Source organism: Felis catus, chromosome B2 (assembly GCF_018350175.1).
Source record: "Felis catus isolate Fca126 chromosome B2, F.catus_Fca126_mat1.0, whole genome shotgun sequence".
NCBI classification, from domain to species: domain Eukaryota; kingdom Metazoa; phylum Chordata; class Mammalia; order Carnivora; family Felidae; genus Felis; species Felis catus.
Genome location: NC_058372.1, coordinates 73,559,969 through 73,572,945, shown reverse-complemented (window position 1 = coordinate 73,572,945; position 12,977 = coordinate 73,559,969). Strand labels below are relative to the sequence as shown.

The following is a 12,977-nucleotide window of genomic DNA, read 5'->3' as shown; positions in this document are numbered from 1 at the left end:
AACTGTCAAGAAGCAAATACGTTACCACTACAGATAAGTTTTATCAGTGTATTATTCCCAGTGATAATTTACAAATGACCTCCAATATACCGTTTAGTGCTAGGAAAGCACTGAATAGATATTGTGAATTCCAACCAATTGTTTCTTAATCTGTTCAAAATTGAGCAGGATGCGGGTGTGTCCCAGAGAAGACTTATTTTTCCATAATTTCCACATTTGGAAAAATTGCGAAGATTTTGGAAAATGGGAGGGGCTTACATGCTTAGTGTTAAAATGTATGACAAAAATGAGATTAATGTAAAACAGTTGTCAGGGTGCATTGTTCAGACAGAAATTAAGATGCTAATTCTTAAAAACAAGAGTGAACCCTGAATGAGATGAAGAAAACACTTCTAAATATTTACCTTAATTTTGATAAGATAGTTGAAAAACATAAATTTTCTTAATAATTCATAAGCTTTTCCAATCTCAAACGTAACCTCTAGTTGCAAATCCAATTTAAACCTTATCTCCTTATTACCTCTCAGGTAATTGCAAATCCAATTTAAACCTTATCTCCTTATTACCTCTCAGGCATCCCCGTCCCATGGTAGCTGGTCTCCAAAGATGGCCCTCCACCAACCATGCACTTTTTTTGTCCCCTCCAATACTGAGTCTAAGCTATACCTATGACTCATATTAACCGGTGGAAAGGATGCTGCACCCATTTTAAACCTGAGTCATAAGAAAGCTGGGTATCTTCTTATTTTGTGCTTTTGGAAGCCCAGTGCTATCATGTAAGAAATCTGGCATGCCAACAATAATATGTAGAGAGACCACCTGGAGAAGGAAAAGCACTGAGCTCACGTGGAGAGAGAGGGAGGCCCAGTCATGCCACAGTCCCAGCTGAGCCCAGCCTTCCAGCTACCTCTGACAAGGGGCCAGACATGTCAATGGGCCATCTCGGGCATGACAGTCAAGACACCAGATGACTGCAGCTTCAGCTAACTTCTCATGGAGAAGAACCACCCAGACGAGCCCCATTGGCCCTCAGAACCATGAGAGATTATACTCTGGGGTTTATTATGCGGCAAAGAAAATTGGAACATTTCCTACTCTCATCTCTGGCCAGGAGAGAGGGGGAATGCCTTTTTCTTTCTTTCCTCCCCCTTCCTCCTCTGCTTCTAGCTTTTTGTGTTGGGGACTGGTAAAAGGAGTGAGAATAGGGGCCTCTCTTTTTCTTACCTGCTCCTGTATCAGATGATGTGTTGGAACTGTCCTTTACCTGCTTATTAGAGCTGATGGTTAAATTTTTAGAAATTTTATGGGCCAGTTGTTAAATATGCCATTATTATCAATTACATAAAATTACAATGAAATACATTATACTAAAAACAGAGGTACTACTCAAAACTTGTCACTTCCTAATTGTTCTATATACTTTTACCATTATTTACCCCCTTAAGGTTATTTATATGGATTGCACCTGTGTGGTCGAAATATTCTGTAATGGGATGCTGCCACACTCCTCTTTCTGACTTCACAATCAGTGATGTCATATTGGTAACTTAAAATCAGCCATGGCGGGAGTCTTTACACCACAGAAATAAGCAAACAAATCAGTGCTTCCCCCTACCTGTGGATTGATTGCTGTTTGTTAAACCTTTGCCAGAACACCACTGCCTCCAATCTTCTGTTGGATATATGTGTATCACCTTTGGGCCATCCTGGCTAGTGGGTGGTGCCTTCTCTGTGGTAGGCATGAAAATGTTGGCCTTCCGAAGGGGGGCATTTACGAGCATTTTGTAGGTATTCTCTGAAACCTATTGCCAAATTTCCTCATATGGGAAGCTCCCAATTTGCCTCCTCATTTTAGCCTCTGAGCCTCTTGCGACAATGTCCTTTGCCAGTGGATAGCCCTCATGTGTATACCACTAGCAAAGGAGATCAAGCCTGCCATCTTCCTTGATGCCCCTCTGACCCACCAGATAAAGTAGGGCCTGAAGATGAAGCAACATGGTGATCTGGATAAAAAGTTCACAGTTAATCTAAGTAACAGTGACTGCCCTGAGTTGGCTTCTCCAAGAAGCAGTTTCTGAGATGGAGCTTAGTGTAGAGGAAATGTATTAAGGTGAAGGCAAGAGAGGAAGAAAACTTGGGCAGAAGAAGACGTTGGGCTGACATGCCATCCTAACAAGGCCTCTCCTTACATGTGGGGGCGCTGAAGCTGGAACAGTCCTCCAGACTTGTCCTGACTTGCACTGATCAGTCATCATGTTATGTGGTCATCAAAGGGCACATGACCTTCGGCAGGGGGCCTTCTTCCACTGAGGCGATTCCCAAAGAGGACTAATAGGCCACCACCTTCCTACCTATGGGAAGATACATCTGTGTCCTGAAGGGAGGATATGACTGTGGCACGGCACCCATGAGGGCCCTTTCCTTATGCTGCTTGGATCTACTTATTATGTATAAATTCGGGGGGCACCCCCTACAGGATTCTGGTGAGCCTTTTTTCCCTGAGGGAAACTCACAGGAGGGTAATTAGTGAGGCAAACTACTGCCCTCACTACTGCAGTTATTAGCCTCAAGGTCACAAATGATACTTCTTCTCTCCTTCCTTTGCTAACCATTCAAAATTCCCTTCACCCTTGGCTAGCTTCTCTTTTGGTCTTTGGCATGGACTTGGTGGGAAATCTAGAGGGGTTCCACCCCCTTTCTCAGGCTGTGGCTGCTGGCTTTATAATGGATAAATATTAAGGGGTCTCGTTATTGGGCAAGGGAATTCTGAGAGAAGCTCAAGTCAATCACCTGCGTGCCAAAGGCATTCCTCTCTGCCCTCTGGATAACAGCAGTCCTTCCTCCTCCTGACCAGTGATCAGGGTAGATTACCCCTGCCAAGATGGTGATTCCTCTTTTTACTTGCTAATAGTTTGGCCTGAGTTGCCCCAGATGGTTGGGCCGCAGGGGTAGCTTAAGGTGCAATGGGAGTCTTTTACTAGGTCTCCTGGTGGATGTGCTTCCCCTTTAGGATCCCAAACTCTAAATTTACAGAGGTCACATTTGTGGGAACCAGAGAATGAATTCCCTAAGAGAATGTTAGGAAGTGTTATTTAGCCTTATAACAAGTAAGTTACTTATAACAACTTATTTATATCTTATGTTGTGTCTCACTGTACTAATAATTGGAAAAAAAATAGAACTTTTACTCTATGTGAGATAATAAGAAAAATGTATAAATAAGAAATTGTGATTCCCTAAGCCATTTATAAGTAGTAAAATGGTAAAATATAAAATAAATAAGCCAAGTAATTGGCACTGTTGTGAATTTTTTCAGAAACAAACTTTAGAGTGGATAAATTGGCAACATTTGGATTCTAGTCCATTGAGATTTAGTTTTTCCCTTAGATTTTTTCCTGTTTGACTAAGAAGTTGGCCGTATATAGGATATGAAGGGCCTCTGAAAGAATTTTCAGGAACATCGACTGGAAAATAAATCATATTAGGTGTGTGGCTTGATAGTTATAACACAACACAGGTTTTAATCAGCATTAGGCTCTAAATTCGTAATTCTCCCTAAGCCACCTTATACACTCTGCTCTGCTGTTTCATACTTTTAGTCTAAGAGACTAACAGTGTCTGCCCATACACAGTCAACATTCTTTCCCATTCCAAAATTGACATGAACACTAACATGAACACTTATACTGACAATGGCAAATTTTATGCAGGGATATGCTAAGTGATCTACATAGATTACCAGTTTTAACCCTTACAACGATACTATGATGAAGGCGTCATTGTTATTTTATAAGTAGGACATGAGGGCATAGAAAGGCTAGAAGGGATGATTAATACCAAAAGGAAGAGAGAAAAGAGAAGGAACTCGAAGATTTCATTTATATCCTTGAGCTGTTTTTCATTACCTGCATTGCCTGAGTTCTTTTGCTCTAGAGATTACAATTTCCAAAAAACAAACAAACAAACAAACAAACAACAAACCCCAGGGCATAGGGCTTTAACAAGTGCTTTTTGTGCCCCTTGACGGAATACCAGGCAGCTATTGCTGTGAGCATGAAGTCAAGGCTCAGAGCACAGGCATGGAGGCTGGCTGCTCAGACACCTCAGTTCTGTCACCGTGCACCACCTGGGTGGCTGTGGGCAAGGTACCTCTCTCAGTGCTGGCTTCCCACCTGCAAAATGAGGCCAATGAAGGGTGGTTCGAGAATTTAGCATGGTAGCCAATGCAAAGCACTGAACCCAATGCCCCAGTTATATAGTTTCTGTGTCAAAATAGTTCTGAGTTATATTTGAGATTTACAACCCATTGAGGATAATTTTGAACTCTGGGAAAATGCAAGAGCCATGATGGTTCTTTTTTTAAGCTTATCTTAAAAAGCTTAAAGATTTTGTTCCATTACTAGCTCAGAGTTCATGGCTATCATGGTGCTTTTCTTTTTCTTATTTTTCTCTTCCTAAGATCTTATTTTCCAGGCTCCCAGAGCTGCTTTTCTGGCCATCTGTTTTGTTTTGTTTTGTTTTTGGCCCAGCTAATAAGATAACACTTTGTTTGTTTGTTTGTTTGGATTTTCACGGCTTGGTGGCTTCTGTGCCGATTATGTGATTACGACTCTCTCATGATCTACCTTCCCTTAAGCCTGTCACCAAGAAACTCAGGAAGGTTTTCTACTTACAAGTTCATCCTAGTGATTATTCAGAAATTCTTGAAACTGAAGCAAAGGTTTTAGATCCTGAACTCATTTTTATCTATTGCTAAATTCAAAATTGGGAGAGCTGCCTCTTGGCAAGGGCTTCTTGGCTAGCATCTCTGCTTTAGGAGTCTCTTCTTGGACAATGTCTCTTTGCTGACTGTTTAGGTAGATCACTGTCACATGACGAATTTCTGGACTGAAGAGTCTACTTTTAGCAAGGAGGTGCTCTGGAAACACTTCAGGGTTAGCCAGGACCGACTTCATGGGGATTATCAGTGTGACTGTACCAGCTCCATGCTCAGAAGTGCTCCACACGGTGGGGATCCATGTTCTGGTGGTCACTGTTTTTGAAATTCTCAAAATTTCTATGCTTGAATTTGTGTTTTGTAACATCTAATAAGACCACCGAGCATGTGACATAGGCTTGGAGCCTGCTTTACACATGGTCCCTCTTCTTGCCATACTGCTGCTTCCGTGGCTCAGGTTCTTGGCTGCTACTCCCCTGCCTTGTTCCAGAGACTGCTGTCCTCCTCTGCCCCACAGTGGGGCTGGGTGCAGGTACAAGGACAGTTGGAGGCAACCCCATGTGCTGAGTTGGTAGGGGGGAGCCCCACAGGCGATGAAGGCCTGAACCTGCCCAGCAAGTATTTCCTTGCCCAACAGAGTGCTACGTTAAATGCAAATAAAAAGCACCATGACCGCTTGAGAAGGAGACTTCAGTAAAAAGGTAAAAGCTATTTTCTCGTTTTGTGAACAAGCATCTGCACCTTTCCATCGTTCACTGGACCCTGCAAATTATATAGCTGACTCTGCGGGTACTTGAAGGGGATGCAGGGTTTTATACCACCTTGCTGGATGTGTAACACTGACTGTACAACTTGAGAGCTGGTCAGGGGTCCTAGGGCCTCCGTACGTTCACAGCTTATCCATGTTTAAGCACTTTAAGGCATGTTGACCAGGCCTTTCCTCCACTCCCACCAGCCTTATGAAACTGTTATTTGGTATGAGCACCGTTTCTGTCACTGCCCCTCAGATTGAATGCAGGGAAAGTGCAATCAAGTCTTTGCAGAGTTTCTGGGAAAAGTAGAAATCTAAGAGAATACCAAATATTATAATAGTGAAGTGGAAAAAAAAAATCAGTGAAATTCTTGCTGGCATGTTTCTAGATATATTTTGATATATTTTCTACATATTTTATATGTATTTATATAATGCATTTATATAAACTAATGTATTTATATATTTATTATATAATATATAGTGTATTTATTTATATAATGTATGTATCATAATGTATTTATAGAAACCATAACTTAGTACTAAATCAGAACATCTAATGACTGCTTGGCTCTTCACAGCAGGTTGGCAGTCCACACACGGAAGGAGTCTCGGGTTCCTCTTCAAGTACATCTAGGTAAATATTTGTGTTCAACTTGACGCAGATTCTCCCTGGGGAAGTGAAGCTGGGTGGTTCAGTTTGGTTCCATTAGGAGGGTGTTATCTTGAACTTTGTCTTGTTTCTCCTTCTTAAGAAAACAGTTGCTTTGGACAGTCCAGATCGAAGGTGCTTATCCTCACTGCCCAAGTGAAAAGTCCCATTGTGTTCAGTGTAGGAGCTTTTAATTTAACACAATCCCTCCAGAAGAAATCAAAAGCGAACTGTTCTCATTCTCAGTTTTACCAAAGTGGTTCCTCTTATAAAACATATTACATAATGTCTACTAAACACCCCTGAGAGAGACTTCCAAATAAGGTTACAAAGCCAATGTGGCACCTTGGTACCCCGTGTTGGTTCAGAAATGCTGGGTGCTAAACCCCTGCCCTGTTATTTATGAGTTGTGGAAAGGAAAAGAGATGACATATGAGAAAGAGACTCGCAGACTCTGAGACAGAGTAGGTATCTGGTAAATATTTATTATTAGAGTATTAAAATAGCATTTATTTTGTGGGCTTTAAAAATGTCTTACATTCTTGTTATCTACCAGAATGTGAGAAGTAAATTGCAACTTTATAATTTGATTAATACCAAATTTAGGATACTAATTTATTCAAGTTCATTTAACTTGGATGCGTAACTGTGGGATATTAGGTTCCCATTTTGCCATTCTCTGCACAAACTTCCCAGGCAGCAACAATGGAGACTAGGGCTTCCCACAAGTAACTGCCAGTCTGGTGTGTGTCTGGGAGTTTGTCTCTCCAGAAGCCATGTGACTGTGGGTTGTCTGTGGCTCCTAGGGGTGTTCATCAAGGAAGTTCACAGGCCTCCTCACCAGGCACAATTTGTCCCCTATCATGTAACCACAAGCAGAGACGTGTAAACTCAGAGTGCAAGCTGCCACTGAGCAGCAGGAAATCACAAAACTGACTCAGGAAACAAACACAGCTTCTTTTAGGGAAAGTGTTAGAGGTCCCAGATCTTTTTTTAATTTTTTTTTTCAACGTTTATTTATTTTTCGGACAGAGAGAGACAGAGCATGAATGGGGGAGGGGCAGAGAGAGAGGGAGACACAGAATCGGAAACAGGCTCCAGGCTCTGAGCCATCAGCCCAGAGCCCGATAGAGGTTCCAGATCTTAAGTAGTTTAGGTGCCAAAGGGCTGTGTATAATCAAAGTATCCATGTAAAGAAAGCTTCCTATAACAAATTAACTTAATAATAATATAGAAAACATTTCACATGTTCAGTTAGAAATCTATTCGTTTATAGTAAGCTGAACAATATTCAACTGTTTCTGACCTAAAAAATAGATTCAGATGACTCTGATTATAACACTCACACACACCATCTAACCATTCATTTTGTTAATCCTGTGTATCAGCTGAACGCTAAAAGTATTTGTGACTTTAGTACAATTTTAGAATTAATTTTATCTTTGGACAGCAAGCATGTCATCGAGTTTTGTGCCTCACTAGGATGCCTAGTGGTTTTTGCTCAGGGGAGGCATTCAAGTCGTACCAGTCGTTGATGAACTGAAATAGTTTACAACTTGAAATCCTCATATGGAATATGTGGCAACTCGCTATTATATGCAGAATACGGTCTATAATTTTACCAGAGCCTTCATTACCCCCACCTTGCCAAGTAAGGGATGTTCAGAGAACTGGAAAGTTCCAAGTCCTGAATGTTTTGAAATGTTCCCAGAGTGATGATTACTCAGCCAAGGGCCATCTGATTCGAGGCTACACATAACAAAACTATTTCCACTTGATTTTGCTGCTGCTTAAAGAGCCAGGAAAAAGGACATCCATATCAGAGAATCACAGCACCACTAGCCAGAAAAAGCATCTACCGTTTTCAGGATGTTGGCCAGAAAGGACATTTCATTGGTGCCAGAGGCTTGGGACCCAAAGCAATCTTTGTGTTTACTGTCTCTTATGTTTCCTTTTAGAGGCAGCAAAGCTTGATCATCAATTCATGCATAAATACAGGTCATTAGTTATCCCAAATATTGGGCTGATACTATCATAAAGGTCTAAAGACAAACTGACAGATGATTTGGCTACAATTGCTGCTCTGTACTAATCATCCGGTTACATAAAGATGAACAACTGCAGTGTGCCATCTGGAACCATAAATGTTATTTGCGTTGGGAGGCCCTTGATAAAAGCTTCATTATTTTACAGAAGGAACAAGAGTTCCTGCCTGCCAGTGACAGGGAATAGGGTCCTCTTTACTCTTTGCTTTCTCTGGCTCGGCTGTTACCAAGTGTTTGACTTTAGCTCTTTGTATGGTGACCTAAGGATTTTTTTTTTTTTTTTTTTTTAACGGCTGCATTTGAAAATGGTTACTTACATACCTACACATTACCCTCAATTTGCCTCCTGGCCCCAAAGTCTAAAACGTTTACACTTGACCTTTTAAGAAAAAGTTTGCTGACCCCTAGCAAAGCACAGCGCCTGATACACGGTGACTGCTTTCAAATCATAAGCTATAATTAACAGTATTATTTACTACACTATATTATACCATACCAAACTATACTCTCATGCTCTCTGAAGTAATTGGTATAACCAAGAAAAATGACCGAAGTGTCAGTGGAATACTTCATACAGCCTGTTCTGTACTATAAGTGTCCCAGTTCTCAGTCCTTTTAAATGTGTTGACACTACAACTTAGGGAGGTTCACTCAAGACTAATGCCCAGATTTTAAACGCAAGATTCTGCCATATGTATAGATAACCTGTTTCTTCAAAATTTGAGCCATGATCTTTGTGTCCTTTGTAACCTAGCAGGAAACATAATTCTCCAGAGGTCAGATCTGGACACAGCAGTATTTAAGTCTTATCCCTAATGATAAAGCATACAGGCCTCCTTGGGTTCTCTCACCTGATTCATTTAAGGGCAGAGAATGCCTCAAATAATTTTAGCCAATTCACATTTTCAAAGTTTCATGAAAGGAATCCATTTCTAATATGTCATCATGCTGGTGAATAGATTATTATTTTCACTTATAGAAACCCATTTCTGGTGTTGCATATGTGAATTTACAAAGCATTGGCTGTCGGTCAGGATACAGAGATGTCTTATAGCACCACCTTTGGATTAGGGGCCTCATGGCTAGAACACCAGTGCATCATCCAATCTAGATTAGCATGTGGGTTATGGTCTAGCCTAAGTAATACACTGTATGTTGCACTGTATATGCACAAGTGTTTAAACTATAGATATTGAAAATAGCCTATTTAGAAAATATTTGCTCTGTGTGGTTTGAATCTAAGTTTGCAAGCTTCTAGATTTCTGCTAATTTTTATGTATAGTTCTTATATTTATTAATTCATGATATTTATGTTTTATTTAAAAATGAAAGCAAGAAAGTATTGAATAGTCTCTTAGAAAGTTGGCTGATTCTATATTTAAAAGTCAATACATATTAAAGGCACTGCACCAAACTTGGGACATAGAGTATATTTTAAAGGACATACTATGCTCTTTTCTGAAGAGGATCGTTATTATTTCCAAGTATATTTAATCTTCCAAAGTGTGAGTGTGGGAAGGTGTGCTGTGAAGGGGGTTCTGGGATGGAGGAAGAAAGGCAAGAGGGAAAGTTCTACTCACGAAGTGAGGCAGTTAAAATTCTGTGAGTCAGAAAGTAACTTTGCAGGAACAGGAGGGGGGAGGAGAGAAAGTTGAGATATTTCATTGGTGTAGAAACTGACAAATGTTTTTTTTTTAATAAATTGGAATGTTTTTGACAAAATATACACATACATTAGATGTAAAGATTATAAGATACTGAAGATAGCATAGTATGTAGACCTTTTTGTTGCCATAAGATTTTAATGTGTACCTCTTTATTATGCCTCACCCAGATTGTGAGTTCCTGAGACCAAGAACTTTGCCTTCTCTGCAGTGTCTAGAACAGTGCTCAGCTTGTCTGTCATGCTCAGCTAGCACTGCTGTTGACAGCTTTCACACTGACTGTACAGAAAGATGGTTTACTTGTAATTCTCAGAACTATTGCGCACTCTCACCATAGGCAAGATGTCACCTAGTTTATGTAGGAGCTGCTGGCCAGATGATGGACAGACACATATGGCATAAAGTTTCAGTGATTTAGTTCATCATACAAAGAAGGCATTACGTCTTTACAATTCATTAGAGTCTTTAGATTTTTTTTATAAACTCCCATTTCACGTGTAGTAAACTAGTACCGTCCCCAAGTCAAAATCATTTCTTTCTGTGTGAACTCATCCTGTTTACAGAACTACATATACAGAGATGTCCCCAGACTCTCCCAACACTATTAGTGTCAGCACCCCAAAGGGCACCATGGACTTTCCTGAGAGAAAGATTCATGTTAGTACAACTGAGTCAGTGTCTTGTCCTAAAATACAAGACTCCCGGTCCCCAGAGTAAGACATGACAGATAGGGAGGTGGCCACCATCTCCCACACTGACTGTCTGAGGGGGGCCCTAGGACCTGACCAGACCGTGGGATATGGGCCCACAGGCAGGCCTCAGGCAAGCAGGGCTCATTTTAGCCAGAAAAAAAATACCCATGAACTTCTCATTGGTTTCACATAAATGGAACTTTAAGCCAAGAGGAGAAAATGGGGATCTAAACATGCAAAGCCTTTTAAACTCTTTAACGGTACCATTCAGAGCTCATTTCTCTTCCTAAACACCAGGTGCTTCTGGGTGGGTCCTGGCCACACCTACTGACCGTGTTTTCTCACCTCTGGCTCCCTCTGGCCAGGTCTGGGCACCCAGACTGCCACAGTGCTTGTCAGGGGAGGGCAGAGGCAGGAGGCAAGTAGGTGTGCAGAGTGGGAGGCAGAGGCCCTGGGGTTCCCACTGGGTCTCTGGCATGTCTGAGCATCTTGCTGTGGCCCCTTCTGTCCTCGGACTATACTACTGATGTGTGCTTCACCTGGTCCCAGCTTTCACGAAGCCCATCCCTTTTTTGCTGTCGTCTAAATCCCACAGCCTGGGGCCCTCTAGGAACCCCATCGTGAATTCCAAAGCTGCTGCTTTATTTAAAATTAGGCCTGTTAGTGAAGCATAACAGAAGACAGGAGAAATGGACACCTCTCTTCATCTCTCGCCCTCACACCACTCTCAAGGCAGCGCTTTCGGTCCAATAAATGCTGGGTCGTGGGGACTCCGTGAGTTTATTGTGTTATTGGTCACGTTTACCACAAGTCACGGCTTTTCTAGTCACAAGTTAACATTAGTCTGCACCAAAAAGTGACATCAAAAATAGTAGACTGGAGCAGGGCAGGATTCCTTCAGACAGGCACTGCCCACCCTCTAGGAGAAGGACGGCTCTCTTGAGCTGCCCAGGAAGACAACAGACTACAATCAAGTAACACTGTGAGCATCCTGCTCTGCATTCTGCCTGATCTGTCTACACTCTGGCCCTAATTGGATGTGTAGGTTGTAGAGCAAGAGGACAGGAGGATCAGGGCCACAAACTCCTGCTTCCCTGCAAGGCTCTAGCATGTCCCCTATGCTATTACTTGACAGTGTGCCTCAGCTGCCATCCTGCATCATGGTGAACAGAAATCCCAGGTGTTGCTGGTGCCAGAGTTGGGTCAAGAGAGCCAGGTCAATTATATTTTGTTTCTCACAGTGATGCTGAAGCACAGGACCGCCCAGCCTGGGCAAACCAGCCTCTCCCAGCATAGGGCAGGCCTACCTGTTCACCTCCCAGCTGCAGTCACAGCTCACCAAAAACACCAACGGAACAAACAACATCTCGTCTCTAATATGCCACCGGGATGGAGGCCCCCAAACACGCCATTCTAAGAAAACCTCAGGCAAGCTGACTGCTGTGGCACTTGAGAAGTGACAGAGTTTTCCTCATCTGAGAAAGGACTACTTTTCCATACAATGAGCATGGATGTCTTGCCCCTGCAGGAACAGTTGAAAGCCATGAACAAAGCTGTCTTGCTCCCTGCCAACTCTGGCCAGCAGCTCTCAATTCTTGGGGTACTTGAGGGCAAGGCCAAGGAAATGCCACGGGCTCCAAGGAAAACGGTGCTTCCCTGAGAGGCAGAGATACTAGGAAAGGTCTGAGGGATAAGGCAGGGCTAATGGGAAATCTCAGGCAAAGGAAACTGGGAATACTTAAAAAGCAGTCTCTGAGGAGGAGAAAGCAAAGCCATGTTGGGCTGCCTGAGAAGGTGAGGTTGGGAGAAAGAGAAGGTGGTCCCCAAACATCTTCACATAACTGGGGCTGACCTGAACTAAATAATTCAAGGCTCTTCCATTGTTCCTCTGAGCTCCAACCAGTAAGAACCTGTTTGTGTCAATAATTCCATTATATTCTATTGCATTTTAATTAAATGGATCAAATGATTAAAAGCCATGCCCCCCATCTCCCAGCTGACCTTCCCGAGACTGGTCTATGGAAGGTTTCTGATACCAAGTTACAGGGCAGATGGGCTCCAACATGTACTTCACTAATAAGGATCAGAAACAAACAATTTTCCGTTTCTACAATGTGTTCTCTCCAAAGAGTTTGGTGAAGGCGTCTGCGCCCTGGGGCAGGTTATCTGAGGCTGTGGAAGCAAGAGCTGCTCTCTCAGTGAAAGGGATGGTTCTGGTATGTACGTCAGTGGACCAAACTTACGATGATGTACGCAAGACAAAAATCTCTAACCAAAAACAGATTTTTAAAGGAGAACCTCTGTGCTGGGAAGGAGGTTAAGTGGAAAAGCAGAGCACAGAATTGACAACCCTTCATTCGGGGACACACACCCAGCAGGGTTTCCTCCAAATGCCTGCTGAAGACAGGAAGGAATACAAATTAGTGGCTGCCTCCAGCTGCGTAGGGTCCCCACAA

General features: G+C 42.3%; 1 long non-coding RNA gene across 1 annotated transcript; it reads left to right on the top strand.

Annotated features, from left to right (window-relative positions):
* The first annotated feature begins 1,552 nt into the window (after nt 1-1,552).
* Nucleotides 1,553-10,260, top strand: LOC123385447. The gene is made up of 3 exons (XR_006597963.1): nt 1,553-2,483; nt 6,050-6,105; nt 10,000-10,260. It is a non-coding gene; the product is annotated as an uncharacterized LOC123385447 (long non-coding RNA).
* The last annotated feature ends 2,717 nt before the right edge of the window (nt 10,261-12,977 follow it).